The sequence below is a fragment of the Budorcas taxicolor genome, chromosome X, assembly GCF_023091745.1.
Source record: "Budorcas taxicolor isolate Tak-1 chromosome X, Takin1.1, whole genome shotgun sequence".
Lineage (NCBI taxonomy): Eukaryota > Metazoa > Chordata > Mammalia > Artiodactyla > Bovidae > Budorcas > Budorcas taxicolor.
Window position 1 is genome coordinate 41,251,776 of NC_068935.1, and position 17,084 is coordinate 41,268,859.

The following is a 17,084-nucleotide window of genomic DNA, read 5'->3' on the forward strand; positions in this document are numbered from 1 at the left end:
CACTCTCTGTAGAATTTATTATTTGTAGACTTTTTGATAGCAGTCATTCTGACCAGCGTAAGATGGTACCTCATTGTGGTTTTGATTTGCATTTCTCTGATAAGGAGTGATGTTGAGCATCTTTTGATGTGTTTGTTTTTTTGATTGGGTCGTTTATTTTTCTGGTATTGAGCTGCATGAGATGCTTGTATAGTTTGGAGATTAATTCTTTGCCAGTTGTTGTTTTTTTTTTAACTTTTTATTTTGACTTTATTTTACTTTATAATACTGTATTTGTTTTGCCATACATTGACATGAATCCACCACGGGTGTACATGCGATCCCAAATGTTTGCTGTTATTTTCTCCCATTCTGAAGGCTGCCTTTTCACCTTGCTTATAGTTTCCTTCATTATGCAAAAGCTTTTAAGTTTAATTAGGTCCCACTTGTTTATTTTTGCTGTTATTTCCATTACTCTGGGAGGTGGGTCATAGAGGATCTTGCTATGATATATGTTAGAGGGTGTTCTGCCTGTGTTTTCCTCTAGGAGCTTTATAGTTTTTGGTCTTACATTTAGATCTTTAATCCATTTTGAGTTTATTTTTGTGTATGGTTTTAGAAAGTGTCCTAGTTTCATTCTTCTACAAGTGGTTGACCAGTTTTCCCATCACCACTTGTTAAAGAGATTGTCTTTTCTCCATTGTATATTTTTGCCTCTTTTGTCAAAGATAAGGCATCCATAGGTGTGTGGATTCATCTCTGGGATTTCTGTTTTGTTCCATTGATCTATGTTTCTGCCAGTACCATACTGTCTTGAAGACTGTAGCTTTGTAGTATAGTCTGAAGTCAGACACGTTGATTTCTCCAGTTCCATTCTTCTTTCTCAAGATTGCTTTGAATGTTCAAGGTTTTTTGTGTTCCCATACAAATTGTGAAATTATTTGTTCTAGTTCTGTAAAAAATACCATTGGTAGCTTGATAGGGATTACATTGAATCTATAAATTGCTTTGGGTAGTATACTCATTTTCACTATATTGCTTCTTGGACTTTTGGCTAAGATCAAGTGTAGTATCTGTCTTCAGGCTGACTTCTGTTTGACCCAGCAGGAAAAAACTTCTTCTCTGAGCCCCTGTATGTGGTGGGAATCCTCTGAAGGATAGCTTGAGGCAAGGATGTGGTGTCTTCTAAAGGACTGGTAGGGTATGGGAGGGAAGGCAGGAAGTCACAGGGTTGGGATCTCAGGGCAGGTCCACCAAGTAGGGTGGCTCAATTACCTCCCATGGGGCACTCCAGAGAGCTGGCCTTTCCCTGGCAGAGAGGTGGGCAGGGGGTGGTGAGGTACATAAAATCCATGCATTTTTGGATCTCTGGGTGTGCATTCACAGACGTAGATGGAAGGAGAACATAAAATGGGTAGGACAAGGCTACTGTCTGCTGAAGCTCTCTCTGCAGGTGCCACAAAAAATGTTTTATCCATCTTTGTACTTGGTGTGGTGCATAGTAGGAATTCAACATACATTTGTTGGATGGAAGAAATTGCTATTCTATTTTCCACAGACAACACAGCAAGTGGAGTCTGATTCTGTTCCTGTGAAGGGGTGGTGTTAAGATCTTCCTCCTTACCGCTTTTAGAGACTATCAGACACACTGCTTCCCACCATTGATTTCTATTCAGCTGAGATTTGTGCAAAGCCAATGAAGGAGGAGCTACGTTTATTACTTGTTTGCAACACATTCCAGTGAATGCTTTGGTATTCAAAATCCACTGTACTTTTGCCTCATTTATTTATTTTTTTCCTGCCTCATTTATTTCTAAAAGAGAAGTCAGGAGATATTCTTTGCCCTTTAAGTAATGGACATGGGAAGTCAACAAAAATACATTTAAAAACACATGCATTCACTTTTCATTTGTCCAAGTTCAAAATTAGATGTTTCTCCTCCATTATCTCATAAAAGCATGTGATTTATGAAAGAAACTGAAGCGAGTGTCATTAAAACTGATTACCCTAAGTGAATAGTGATGTATTTGTGGGTATGCAATGTGATTATGATGTTAGTGAGAGTAATCTAATGATCAGTGGGATAATGTGATTTTGTGGTATTGATAAAAGACTAAAAACAGAAGCCTTTGGTGAAATCACACCTCTGATCTGAAACAAGCCCCAAATGATGACCAAAAGGACATTTGTTTTGACTCCACTCATGGACCTAGTGCCCAGGAAGATAGTGCCCTCACACTGCCCAAGCTGCTGAGAGTCCAGTCTCCTGCAGATCTTGGAAACTGGGAGAGAGAAGGGAGCACACAGCAGGAAGGGGAAAGAATTTTCTCTGAGAGAGGCCCTCTCCGCAGATGCTCCCAGTCCCACCAGGAGTCACCACCTGCTCCTTCTTAGTGCCTGGTGCCTTCCATCCCTCTGCAACCCCTTTGCTCTGGGTCTCGTCGCATCAGTGGTCCTCCTCCTCTTCCTTGTGCATCATCACTTTCTCACTCAGCCGTGGATCCTCCACCTCTCAGCATTTCTCAGCTTTGAAAAGGACACCATCCTTCCTCCCTCCTTACATCCCCCACCGAATGGGTAGGACATGCACCCTGACCTTATCCCCTCTCCTGCCTTGCTGCCCCCTGCCTCTTAACTCCTCTGAATATGGATCTGATCCTCCTATTGTACTGGCCTGAACTGATATGATGCAAATTATTAAATGCCACTGTTTCTTGTTTCTCCGTCATATCTAAGCTCTCAGAGCATTTGATGACTTCTTGAAATTCTCTCTGCATATGCATCCCCAATATTTCCCTCTCCTGGCCTCTGCTTACTCTCTAACAACCCCCTTCTCCACCTCCTGCTGCCTACGTGTGGGCAGATTGAAGATTTTGGCCTCACCTTTCCTCTTGTCTCCCTTAGAGATGCCTTCCCCCCCGCCCCCCGCCGCCCCCGCCCACGACTTAGATGACCAGTGCTCTGCAGCTGCCTCTGAAATCTAGGACTCCAACCAATCACTTTGCTCCTGGCTTCCATTCCCATCAGCACACAGATATAATTCCCTCTTTTCTCTTTGCCCTCTGCCTCTGTGGCATGGTTCACTGCAGTGCTAAGCATTTTTCCATGACATCCAAAGTGAGAAGGGCCAGATAAAACCAGGCTCAACATTTAGCTCTGCCACACACTTCCTGTCTGACCTGGACAAGTTTCCTATACAGTCTGAACTCCCATTTACAGAACCAAAAATAACAACTCATTGTTGCCTTGCATGGTTGTTGTGAAAATTAAAAGCATTCATGATCATCACCTGGCCCATAATAATTATTTCTTATGTTTTAGCTGTTGTTATTAATGCACCCAGTGAATGTTTTATTCCCTGGCTTTATTCCGTGGTGGCTCAGTGTTAAAGAAACCACCTGCCAATGCAGGGGACGCAGGTTCGACCCCTAGGTCAGGAACATTCCCTGGAGGAGGAAACGGCAACCCACTCCAGTATTCTTGCCTGGAGAATCCCATGGACAGAGGAGCCTCGTGGGCTACAGTCCATGGGGTCACAAAGAGTTGGACACGACTGAGCAATTAATCAACAACAATAACAACAAAATGTTTATTGAATGAAGGGGATGCTTCAGGTACTGTTGCAGGAAGGTGAGATGCAGACAGGAGGTTTGAAGACTTCTCACATCCTACAATATCAAGCACAGGCACCTCCTCCATAAGGACCAATGCAGTGCAATGAAGATGACCAACCTTCACAAAATATTACTTTTTTTAATGTTTGTTACTACAGAAAGCATCCAGTTTAATCCCATTACTGTATATAAACTACTGTATATAAACCCAATGTTGAGGTTATTCCAGCTTTTGTTGATTACTTAAATAGAAAACAGTTACCTCAGTGAAAACTGCATAGACAGAATGTGTTCTTAGAGAAGGAAATCATTATTTGATTCTCCTGAAATTAAAGCACACTCTTCTCCCCAACTCAGCCAGGTTACCTTCTGGGAGATAACAGGCTTTTTGTCCTAAGTAACTTTCTCACACAAATCAAGCAGTCAGCTTCCAAAAGGATTTTCCACCAGTGGGAGAGGGAATCAGTACTCTGATTAGCAATTTGTCTTTGCTTCATTGACTGTTCTGGTTTGTTGTTACCTAAGCTCATTTTTTAAACAAATCTTTTCTTTTGTGATAGTTTTATATTTACAGAGAAGTTGCAGAGTTCCTGTACACCTGTCATCCAGTTCTCCCTAATGTTAGCATCTTACATAACAATGGTACATTTGTCAAAGCTAAGAAATTAATGTTGATAAATTAGTATTCATTAAACTACAAACTTTATTCAGATCTCCTTAGTTTTTCCACTAGTGTCTCTTTTTTATTCTAGGATCCAATTCGGGATACCATATTGCATTCAGTCACTATGTCATTTTAATACATATTCCATTGATATTGCATAAAGTCATAATTACTCTCAAAAGGTTCTGTGCCCCAGAACAGTATAAAAAAACTTGGGAGAGTCAATGTAGGGTGGAGAAAAGTGATGAAAATGGAATTTAGGCCCATCATCCAAATAAGCAAAATTAGTTGGAAAAAAATTTTCTCAGATAGTGCCAAAGTGAAAGGTTAAACATTTGGTTTCTTCCTTTTCCTCCCAGCCCAGAACTTTCTCTAGTTTTGCCTCCCCTGGAAGGTTGAGCTCTGGTTGTGTTGCAGGAAGGAAGCCAATTCTGACTCCATGTTGGAACTATTTCTTTGATTTGCTTTTCATTGCTTTTGTTATTATAATCATACAGAATGGTTTGCCTTAGGGAATCATGCCCTTTGGCCTGACTGGTAAACTAAAGTTCCTTTGTTCAGAACCCTACCCACCTATGGATGGCAGGAAGGAAGAAATTAACACATCCCCTGCCTGAGGCTTGCCATTCTAGGAGATACTTGCAAGATTAATAGCCTTTTTTCTTAGCTTCCTCACCTCCCCCCATCTTTGATCTATACAAGAACCTGGCATCCAGACCCCAATAAGATGTGGTTATTTTGAGGTGCTAGCCTGCCATCTTCTCAGTCTCCTGGCTCCCCAATTAAAGTTTCTTCCTTGTCTCAACATCTTGTCTCTCAGATTCATTGGTCTATTGTGTGGCGAGCAGAACGAGCTTGGACTTGGTAACAGTTGCACCTCCACATTTCAGTTTTGACTGTTAAGCAGTTACCTGATTCACCTTCAAATTGGGAGAAACAAAGAGTTGTGTTCATCTTTTCTGGAAACTCAGCTGTGTGACCTTGAGCAAGTCCATTTAGCCTTTTTTGGCCTCAGTCCCCCAGTTGCACAAGCTGAGGTTTGTCAGTGGTTGACAAGGGCTGGTCTGTGGATCTGTCATATCAGAATCAGCTGGAAAGTTTGTTGCAGTGCTGATTTGCAGATCCTGCCCAACTTATGAATATATGGGCAGTTGGACCTGAGGCTCTCTATTTTCACACACACACACACACACAGTCACCACAGGTGATATGGGTACACAGCAGGCTCTGGGGCACATGGGGTTAAATGAGCTGCATGCTTGCATGGGTTTGTTAGGTAGTTAGAGCAGGAAAAAGGAGTCCAAAATCGTGGCTAAAAGACAAAGAAAGGGAAAATCCTGCGAAAACGGAATAAAAGAAAATCCATGGACTAGAGTGAGAATTTCAGGTAAAACAAACACGCCCCCTTCTTGGCCAGCCCAATTTGCATAAGGCAGGCTCAAGGAAGGGAGGAGACAAACATCTAAGAAGAGGAAGCCAAGACAGATTGAGGTCTTTCCTTTGGGGTCTGCCCACCCTCATGCCTCAAGAGTGTACTATCCTTTGCTTGCCAAATAAAACTGAGCTGTAACCGAGCTGTAACACTGGTCTGCCATTTCAAATCTTTGCTGTGGCAAGACAGAACTTAGGAAGTTACACACTCCCCCGACATATCTGGTGCCATGACTCGGATTTAACGTGGCTGAAACAACCTCAGCTCAGCCCCAGCAAGGCAGAAACCAAGCACAGCAGAAGCCCAACTCGGTGAAAGCTCATGTGGTGGAAGCTGAAAGCAAAGGAAATCCAGTGCAGTGGAAATGACAAGAAGCTCAGCATGCTGGAAACTGGGACAGCAAAAACAAACTCAGCAGAAAGCTCATATGGCTCAATCTCAGATTCCAGAAGACCTCCAGTTAAGGTAGGAGGTCCTCACCCTTATGGCTGGAAGGACATATGGCTAACAAAATCTTAATTCCTTTATAGTCTCTCATTTCTTATTTCCTTGAGCCCCCTGTGAACAGGTGAGTGGCATGCAATTGAGTGACTCTAGCAGGGGCTACTCCCCAGAGTGTCCTGAAGGCTCCATTATCTGCTGTGCCCTAGTAGCTGTTGCCCAAATGTGTGAGGGTTCTTCTGTCCTTAACCTCCTTTGTGCCAAGCATCAGGCCAATGAAAATTGTGGGTGTGGGTCAGGCATTTAGCAGTTTTTCTGGCAAGTTAATGAAAGGGCTTCCTCAGCATGTTTTTCCCACTGCTTTTTGCTCCCGTCCTTCAGCTTAACTCTCCACTGTTTGATTGGGCAGATCATCATCTTTACATTTCTGAAAATTGTGTTTGAAACCGTTTACCTAAGATTGGGACTCAAACCCACATGGCAGGGACTTTGTGCTATGCTTAGTCACTCAGTCATGTCCAACCAGGACTTGAGCCTGGCCAAAGCCCATGGTGCCTGGTTTCAGGACCTAGTGAAGCTCAGGTTCTTGATGTCTCATTGCAAAAAGAATTCAGTGAGACACAGTGATAGGTAAGAGGTAGATTTGTTTGGATTCAGAAAGAAGCACAGTCCACAGAGTGTGTGCCATTGCAGAGGGTGTATGTGGTGGCCATGAAATGTGTGGTTAGTTTTTGCAAGCTGGGTGAATTCATATGTTAGTGAGTGGGAGGATTATTCCAACAACTGGGGAACCACCCACTTCTTGGTCTTTTGATAGTGCCTTGGAACTGTCATGGCACCTCTGGGTGTGTCATTTAGCTCAAAGATTGAGGATCAAGGCTTAGTTGAATTTGATTTGTCTGCTATCTTGGACCTACTTGATTTTAATGGGTTTATGTTATGACCTTGGGCTATGTCATTCTTTCAAAAGTCATGCCCTGCCCGCTCCCCTCCTGTTTCAAGCTCTTTTCCTGAGCCCCATCTGGGCCTATAATGTTGCCTCTACAATCTTCTGGCAGGACAACCAGAAAATAGCTGACCCTTAGGAGGGAAATCCAATCCCTCTAGAGATTCAGGCCTTCATCTTCCATGTTTCCCACAACATGTATAACAACAGCATCTTTCAGTGAACCCGCTAGGGCAGGTGACAGGCACACAATGCCTGCTAGAAGTCCATCTGTTGGTGACATCCATTCAAGGGCAATTGGGCTTCCAAGGACAATGTTTGCCACTTTGAGAGTTAGCTCTGAAGGCTGTTTGGGCCCAAACCCTTACCACCCTTCTCCTAAAGTTACAAACATATTGCCAGATCAAATCTCCATTCCACTTTTATGGAACATCTGGTCTGTTGCCTCTTATCAATTTGTTCTTAAGCCACTTACTAACTCTTACAACCAGGACCCTGCCCCCTTGTAGGCAACATCACTCCACCCAGCTTATTACTAAAATACTCTTAATGTCCCTAACAGTACCAGATAATCCATTCCTTTGTCATTACTCCTATTACTCTACGACAATGACATGTTTACCATGGGAAACACCCTAAACTGCTCTTATGGAGGACTAAGGGAAAAAATCAGTGAGTTACATTCCTTCAGAGCAATAAGAGGATAAGGCCTATGGCTATTTGGCCAGGTTCCCAGTCTCAGGGCACAGGCTTGGATTGCTTTACATCATGGTATCTATTCCCATCTGCAGCGGACAAACTGGCAATGAGTTAAGATTACAACCCCTTAATCCTACTCAGCACTAGTCACACTGGAGATCTTAGGGATGCCCAACTCCATCCTGGGGTCCCAGGAGGTCGACCTGTCTCAACCTGCCTAGGGATCTGGTCCCTGGGAGGTTGTCATGCCTCAGCTTGCTCAGGGATCCACCAGTCCAGGGGTCCCAGGAGGTTGACACATCTTGACCTGCTGAGGGACTCAATTCTTGGGAGGTCGACATGCCTTTGCCTGCCCGGGTATTCAATCTCCAGGAGGTTGTCATGCCTCAACCTGCCTGGGGATCTGCACCCTGACCCAGGGATACCCAGCTCTCAGGTTGCAACAATACTGAGTAGAATAAGCTTCAGAGACTCACCCCTGAGGAAGTCCACCCATGGAAATAGAAGGAAGCCTATGATTTGTGGGACTGTGCCCAGTCTTAGCAATAACTCAGGAGCCCAACGAGAACCCCATTGCCTTTCTGGAAAGTCTAAAAGAGGGCCTCCAAAAGTTTACCAATCTGGACTTAGACTCTTATGAGGGACAGGTGATTTTAAAGGACAAATTCCTGTCCTAGTGTGTATCAAAGATCAGGATAAAGCTACAACAGCTACAGCAGCAAGACCCTGCTGCCTCTTTAGATGAAAGCATCCAGATAGCCACCAATACCTTTTATAACAGAGAACAGGAGAGGGAGGCCAAAGCCCAGGAAAGGGAGAGAAGGAAAGAGACAAGACATGCCCAGATGCTGGCTGCCCTTCAGGGAAGCCCTATGGCAAACCCTGAGTCCTTGAAGGACAAGGCACAAGGCAAATGCCTAATCTGTAGACAGACAGGACATTAGGCCAGTGTCCAAACTGTGGCAAGTCTCCTAAAATGGCTTGCTACAAATGCCATCAGTTGGGACATTGGGCGGCCCTCTGCCCTGGGGACCTGACAGCCTCGAGGTCAAGTGCCAAGCCTTCCCTCAGGATGGTTCAACAGGACTGAAGTGGCCCCCTCCAGCCAGCCTGCCTGTTACAGATAACCATGGGACTGAAGCCAAGGGTGAAACTGGATGTGGCAGGTAGGTCCCAGAATTTCTTGGTTGACACAGGGGCTACCTACTCTGTCCTGACCTTCCACTCTGGAGTCTTCTCCTCTCAAAACTGTACCATTTTGAGTGCTACAGGAAAAACAATTATGAAAAGATTCACCCAAGCACTTCTTTGTTGCTGGGATGGACAAATATTTTTCCACCAGTTTCTGATGGTCCCTGAGTGTCCTACTCCCTTTTTGAGAAGAGATCTTTCCCTGCCTTTGAAATCTTGCAACTATTGCAGTCCTGATAGAAGATGCTTTAAAACTTGGGGACAAACTATTTTTACCAGTCACCAAGTGAAACAACTCCTGAATGGGAGATACCATTTATGGATGTCTGATCAAAGGTTCCTCAGATAGTAAGCAGTGCTGATGGAAAATCCAGGCCTGACTATATCTTCTTGTGAGGTTCTTAACCCAGCTACCCTCCTGCCTACACCCAAGGGCTCTCTCCCCTTTCACTCTTGCCTAGAAACTTTGGACCAAAGGACAAAGCCCTGAGAGGGATTGTCAGAAGATCCTCTGACCAATTTTGAGGAAATCTGGTACACTGGTGGAAGCAGCTTTGTCTCGGATGGGAAAAGAAGAGCCGGATATGCAGTAGTCTCCAATTTTGAGACCATAGAGGCTAAACCTTTGCCACCAGGTACTTCAGCCCAATCGTCTGAGCTCATAGCCCTGACTTGAGCTTTAGAGCTTGGAAAAGAAAAAAGAGTAGCCATTTACACTGACTCCAAGTATGCCTTTCTGGTAATACACGCACATGCTGCCATTTGGAAAGGAAGAGGCTACTTGACCACCCGAGGGTCCTCAATCAAATATGATCAAATCCTTAGGCTCTTGGAGGCAGTCCATCTGCCCACTGAGGTTTCAGTTTCACCTTGTAAAGGACACCAAGAAGGGAGCACAGAAGTGGCACGAGGGAACCAAGCAGCCAATCAGGCAGCCAAGAGAGCAGCATTACAGAACAATGACCTAATAGGGGTTGCCACCCTAGTTCTACAGACTAATTTGCCAGAAACTCCTTCATATACTGAAGGTGAGACTCTTAAAGCTTAGAGTGAGGGCTTTCAAGAAGATCATATAGGGTGTTTCCAAAAGGAGGGACTCCTTTTCCTGCATGGGAACCTCCAATGGAAGTTGGTTAACTCTTTACATGCCATCACTCATTTAGGTGAGAAGGCTCTCCAAAGATTACTAGAAAGGTCCTTGAGAGGAACGGGCCTCCAAACAACTATAAGGCAAGTGGTCTCCTCTTGTCCCACTTGTCAATTTAACAGCCCCCAAGGATCTCAAAGACCCCAGCTGGCCCAACTCATCCAATGGCATGGGACCTACTGAGGAGAGGACTGGCAGATGGACTTCACCCAGATGCCAGTTTCTCAAGGGTATAAATACCCACTAGTCATGATGATACATTCACAGGATGGATTGAAGGCTTCCCCACCTGGATTGAGAAGGCTGAGGAGGTAGTAAAAAATTGCTCCATGAAGTCATTCCGAGATTTGATCTGCCAAGGTCATTACAAAGTGACAATGGGACATCATTTACTTCTAAGGTCACCCAAAGGGTCTCTAAAGCATTGGGCATTACTTATTATCTCCATTGTACCTGGAGGCCTCAGTCTTCAGGAAAAGTAGAAGAGCCAACCAATTCTTAAAATCAGCAATAAAAAAGATAACCCAGGAGAACTCCCTGGGATGGAAGGAGGCTTTACCAATAGCTCTCCTCTGCACCTGTATTGCCCTTAAGGAACAGGTTGGTCTTAATTGTTATGAGATGCTATATGGGAGACCTTTCATTTATGTCAATGACTTCTTCCTAGATCCAGAGGCTCAGACTCTCCGGTCTTATACCATGACCATTGGGCAATTCCAAAAAGATATATGCTTGTGGGATGTGAACCAGGACCCAAAAGTTTCTAAAGAGCCACCACTATATGCTCCAGGGACTCAAGTCCTGATTAAAGTCTGGAAATATGGGTCCCCAAAGGCTCAACTCCAGCCCACATGGAAGGGCCCCTACCCTGTAATACTTTCCACCACCCCAGCAGTCAAGGTACGAGGACATGACTCCTGGATTCACTACTCACAAGTCAAGCCATGGAAGAAAACAGAAGAGGACACTCAATACACCTGTGAGCCCCTGGGAGATCTCAGATACCTATTCAGGAATACAAATGAGTGCCATTCTAATGAATACTCCCGAAATTAAGTTTCTGGGGATAAGATTTCTCAGGATAGCTCTAAAGAGCCAACAGAGCTTGGCAGGAGTTGTATTCCAAATAGACAGGAGATAGATCCCCTGATCCCTGAACAAGAAGAGACTTGAGCCATCTTGAATGAGACATGTTTCTGGGTAAACACCTCCAACGAAGTTAAAGAAAGTCTCATAGTCCTCAAGAAAAACATTCAGATCCTGCAGGATCTCAAAGAATGAGCTGAAGAGTTCTTGGGGTGGCTACCATCTCTCTTGGGGGATCCTCCTGGAGAGGGGGAACTGGAGTTGGCTAATACCCCTATTAATCTCTGTTATCACCATATTGATGTTGCTTATGATTGCTCCATATATTATCAATTGTCTAACCCATTTTGTCTCTGCCCAGGTCAACAAGCTACAACATGTAGTACAGTTCAACAAGGACACTGCTATAAGGACTCTGACTCTGAGGCTTGAGACCAGCAGGTGGGGGGAGGCCCAATGCCCCTCACCATCCCAGCTCAGCAGGAAGTAGCCAGAGAGACCTCGATGCCCCTACTCCCAAAAAATTGTGCCTCCCATCTCTTGAGGAGGGAATGTTAGGTAGTTAGAATAGGAAAAAGAAGTCCAAAATGGCAGTGGCTAAAAGACAAAGAAAGGAAAAAGCTCACGAAAATGGAACAAAAGAAAACCTAAGGACCAGAGTGAGAACCTCAGGTGAAGCAAACAGCCCTCCTGGCTAGCCCAATTTACATAGGGCAGGCTCAGGGGGAGGAGACAAACAGATAAGAGGAGGAAGCTAAGACCCTTGAGGCCTCTCTTTTTGGGTCGGCCCGCCCTCACACCTTGAAGGTGTACTATCCTTTGCTTGCCAAATAAAACTGAGCTGTAACCAAGCTGTAACACTGGTCCACCATTTCAAATCTTTGCTGTGGTGAGACAGAACTGAGGGAATCACACACTCCCTTTACATATCCAGAGGCAAAAGGGCTTTAGGAAGTGACCTTTAACAGGTCAAGGAAAGGGATCAGCCTCCTTGTGGAAGCAGGTCTGGTGCTTCCTGGGACTCACAAAGCTATCTTGTTAAGAGACAGCTCCCCACTGCCAAAGCTCCTATTGCATTCTACCTAGGCATTCGGTGGGTAATGCATATTTAACCTACACTGTCAGAGTTCTGATTGTCTGTACATTCTATTCAAATCGATTTGGGGGAAATTACCTAAAGACACAGAAGAACTGTACAAAAAAGAGCTTCATGACCCAGATAATCATGATGGTGTGATCACTCACCTAGAGTCAGACATCCTGGAATTCAAAGTCAAGTGGGCCTTAGGAAGCATCACTACGAACAAAGCTAGTGAAGGTGATGGAATTCCAGTTGAGCTATTTCAAATCCTGAAAGATGATACTGTGAAAGTGCTGCACTCAATGTGCCAACAAATTTGGAAAACTCAGCAGTGGCCACAGGACTGGAAAAAGTCAGTTTTCATTCTAATCCCAAAGAAAGGCAATGCCAAAGAATACCCAAACTATTGCACAATTGAAACTCATCTCACACGCTAGTAAAGTAATGCTCAAAATTCTCCAAGCCTGGCTTCAACAGTATGAGAACTGTGAACTTCCAGATGTTCAAGCTGCTTTTAGAAAAGGCAGTGGAACCAGAGATCAAATTGCCAACATCTGCTGGATCATGGAAAAAAAGCAAGAGAGTTCCAGAAAAACATCTATTTCTGCTTTATTGACTATGCCAAAGCCTTTGGCTGTGTGGATCACAACAAACTGTGGAAAATTCTGAAAGAGATGGGAATACCAGACCACCTAACCTGCCTCTTGAGAAACCTATATGCAGGTCAGGAAGCAACAGTTAGAACTGGACATGGAACAACAGACTGGTTCCAAATAGGGAAAGGAGTATGTCAAGGCTGTATATTGTCACCCTGCTTATTTAACTTATATGCAGAGTACATCATGAGAAATGCTGGACTGGATGAAGCACAAGCTGAAATCAAGATTGCTGGGAGAAATATCAATAACCTCAGCTATGCAGATGACACCACCCTTATGGCAGAAAGTGAAGAAGAACCAAAGAGCCTGTTAGTGAAAGTGAAAGAGGAGAGTGAAAAAGTTGGCTTAAAGCTCAACATTCAGAAAACTAAGATCGTGCCTTCTGGTCCCATCACTTCATGGGAAATAGATGGGGAAACAGTGGAAACAGTGGCTGTCTTTATTTGGGGGGGCTCCAAAATCACTGCAGATGGTGACTGCAGCCATGAAATTAAAAGACACTTACTCCTTGGAAGAAAAGTTATGACCAACCTAGACAGCATATTAAAAAGCAGAGACATTACTTTGCCAACAAAGATCAAAGTCAAGGCTATGGTTTTTCCAGTAGTCATGTGTGGCTGTGAGAGTTGGAGTATAAAGAAAGCTGAGTGCAGAAGAATTCATGCTTTTGAACTGTGGTGTTGGAGAAGACTCTTGAGAGTCCCTTGGACTGCAAGGAGATCTCACCAGTCCATCCTAAAGGAAATCAGTCCTGAGTATTCATTGGAAGGACTGATGTTGAAGCTGAAACCCCAATACTTCGGCCACCTGATGCAAAGAGCTGACTCATTTGAAAATACCCTGATGCTGGGAAAGATTGAAGGTGGGAGAAGAAGGGGATGACAGAGGATGAGGACATGAGTTTGAGTAAACCCTGGGAGTTGGTGATGGACAGGGAGGTCTGGCATGCTGCAGTCCATGGGGTCGCAAAGAGTCGGACAAGACTGAGCGACTGAACTGAACTGAACCTAAAGACAGGGCCTTCCCTGGTAACTCAGACAGTAAAGAACCTGCCTGCTAATGCAGGAGATGCAAGGGATGCTGGTTCGATCCCTTGGTCGGGAAGATCCTCTGGAAAAGAGAATGGCAACCCACTCCAGTATTCCTGCCTGGAGAATCCCATGGACAGAGGAGCCTGGCAGGTTACAGTCCGTGGGGTCTCAGAAAATCGGACATGACTAAGTGAGTAACACACACACACACACACACAGAGAGAGAGAGAGAGAGAGAGAGAGAGAGAGAGAGAGAGAGAGAGAGAGAAAGAGAGAGAGCTAAAGAAAAGTTTTACAAAAACATTGGAATTTTAGTAAATGACAACTTGTTGCTAAGTTGTGTCCGACTCTTTTGTGACCCACTAAAAGGTCCTCTGTCCATGGGGTTTCACAAGCAAGATATACTGGAGCGAGTTGTATTTCCTGCTCTAGAGGTTCTTCCAGACTTAGGGATCGAACCTATGTCTCCTGTTTGGGAGACAGATTCTTTACCACTGAGCTAATTGGCACTAAATGACAACTTAGATAGTTATAGTAAAAGCTTCTGAGTTGATTACTTTTCATTCCTTACTTGGGAGTGCAGAAAAAAGAAAATGAACTCATTTTACATGATACTGTAAGTTAATCTACTTATTTCACCTGTACTCTGCCTTTTAACAAATCCTCTTATACGTATTCTGATAGCCAAACATGATACAGATATATTACTAAGTGGATTTTGTCTGTGATTGCTGCAAACTTCTCCATTTTAGTTCATAGAACCTCAGAGCTGAAAAAGCTCAGTGATCATATAATCAAAACAGATTATAGATCAAATAATTTTATTAAATGGGGGAACTGAAAAATTCAGAACGCAGACAAAGGGCAATGACACATTTGTTTTGACTGAACTAATAATTAGTCAATTCACATCACAGCCTTTTAAAGCCCCGCTATTTCTATATTCTACAGATGAAGAAACTGAGGCTCCAGTGTGCAAGGTCTGCTGGTTAAGTGAAAGAGGAATTTAACCCAGGTCTGGTGCCTTAATACCCTGGTCTGGAGATGTTCATGGCAGCCTTATTTGTAATAAGAATGGATCAAAAATAGTAAACTGTGCAGTAATTAAAATGGACAGACATTTTATCTTGCAGATGAGAGAATAAATTGATACAACCATTCATGAAAGCAATTGACAATATGAATAGAGCACTTCTGTAAAGTTTATACTCTCTGAACAGCAGTTCATTGACTAAGATCTTATCCTAAGGTATTAATCAGAAATTTTGAAATGGCAATTTGAAGAAATACTTATTGAGATAGCATCTAAAAATTATTTTTAACTGGAAAGACACGAAAGAGTCACAATTAGATAATGAGTTTAATAAATCAACAGTGCTTTACGTGCTATACACAAGCATTTTAAATGGTGTTTTAATGACATATGACATACGTGTTTTAATAACATATGAAACTTTATAATATTTTAAGTGAAAAAAAGCATGAACAAATTATTGCATGCACATTGTGATCCCAGTTTTTTGAAAGAAAAGTATGTGGATATGTTTTAAAAAAGCAAGACTGAAAGGAAATAAACCCAAATATTTAATTGTCTTAAAAATGAAAAATAAAGCGTTAAAATGGTTCTCTCTGCATGGTGAAATTAGAGCTCATTCTTTATTATCTTCTTTGTGCCTTTCTGAATTATGAATTCTTTTTAGTGAGGAACAAACCACTTTTATAAGCAGAAATAATACAATGCTATTATTTAAAGAAAAAATTCAGATTACAAAAATAAATACCATAGAGAACACTATGATGCATTGAGTGCAAATGTAGAAAACTGTGTATACAGTAGAGTGTATTAAAATATACACATAAGCTTGTCCCTAAAATTTCACTCACATCACATTGGTCAGAATTGCATCATATGCATAAACCAAAGACTGGCAGGAGGAATAACTGTATAGTGGAGGGTGAATTATCCAGATAAAAACAGAGAAAGATATAGGAAGATGGATTTGGGCAGGCAACCCAATATGTGTGTTTCAGACAGTCTCACAAAGAAATTAAATTGAGGACTGAAAAAAAAAAATGGGCACCAAGGTTGCCCCGTCCCTATTTCCATAGCTTGATTTTCTTTTCATTTCTTATAGAGTTCTTTTTCAGTCTCCTGCTGCCCTAGGAAGTCTGGCTTTGCCTGCCATGGCCCATGGCCTAGACAAGGCTCCTTTGGCTCCAACTTAATTTTGCCTCCCAATTGAAGTACAAGACCCACTACTGAACATATTAGGCAGGCTAGACTAATGGCTGCAGCAAAGAAGTCTAAAATCTCAGTGACGTGAGACCATCTAGCTCCCTGTGCTATACAGCGGGGCTTCCCAGGTGGCGCTAGTGGTAAAGAACCCGGCTGTTACAGCAGGAGGCAGAAAAGACGGACTTGATCCCTAGGTGGGGAAGATCCCCTGGAGGAGGCAATGGCAACCCACTCCAGTATTGTTGCCTAGGGAATCCCATGGACAGAGAAGCCTGGTGGGCCACATTTCCTGCTGTCACAAAGAGTTGGATACCACTAATTGACTAACACTTCAGTAGGATTTTATTGTTTATTCATTCTATGTTTACTAACTAATTTGCCTCTGCTAACCTAACTCCCAGTCCATCCTCCCACATCTCTCCTCCTCCTTGGCAACCACAAGTCTTTTCTCTATGTCTGTGGGTCTGTTTTTGTTTTGTAGATAAATTCACTTGTGTCATATTTTAGCTTCCACATATAAGTGATAGCATACGGTAACTTTCTCTGAACTTCATTTCACTTAGTATGGTAATCTCTAGTTCCATCCATGTTGCTGCAAATGGCATTATTTCATTCTTTTTATGGCTGAGTAATATTTCATTGTATACATGTACCACATCTTCTTTAGATGATCGTTAGTACTTATTGAGCTGCTATATCTGCCAACTATCCCATGAGGTATATTATTTCCTCTGATGAAAGTAAAAGAGGAGAGTGAAAAAGTTGGCTTAAAACTCAGCATTCAGAAAACTAAGATCATGGCATCTGGTCCCGTCAATTCATGGCAAACAGAGGGGGAAACAATGGAAACAGTGACAGACTTTATTTTGGGGGACTCC

General features: G+C 43.2%; 1 pseudogene; it reads left to right on the forward strand.

The window, feature by feature from the left end:
* Window positions 1-1,013: 1,013 nt before the first annotated feature.
* On the forward strand, window positions 1,014-1,111 carry LOC128070692 (uncharacterized; annotated as a pseudogene).
* Window positions 1,112-17,084: the final 15,973 nt, after the last annotated feature.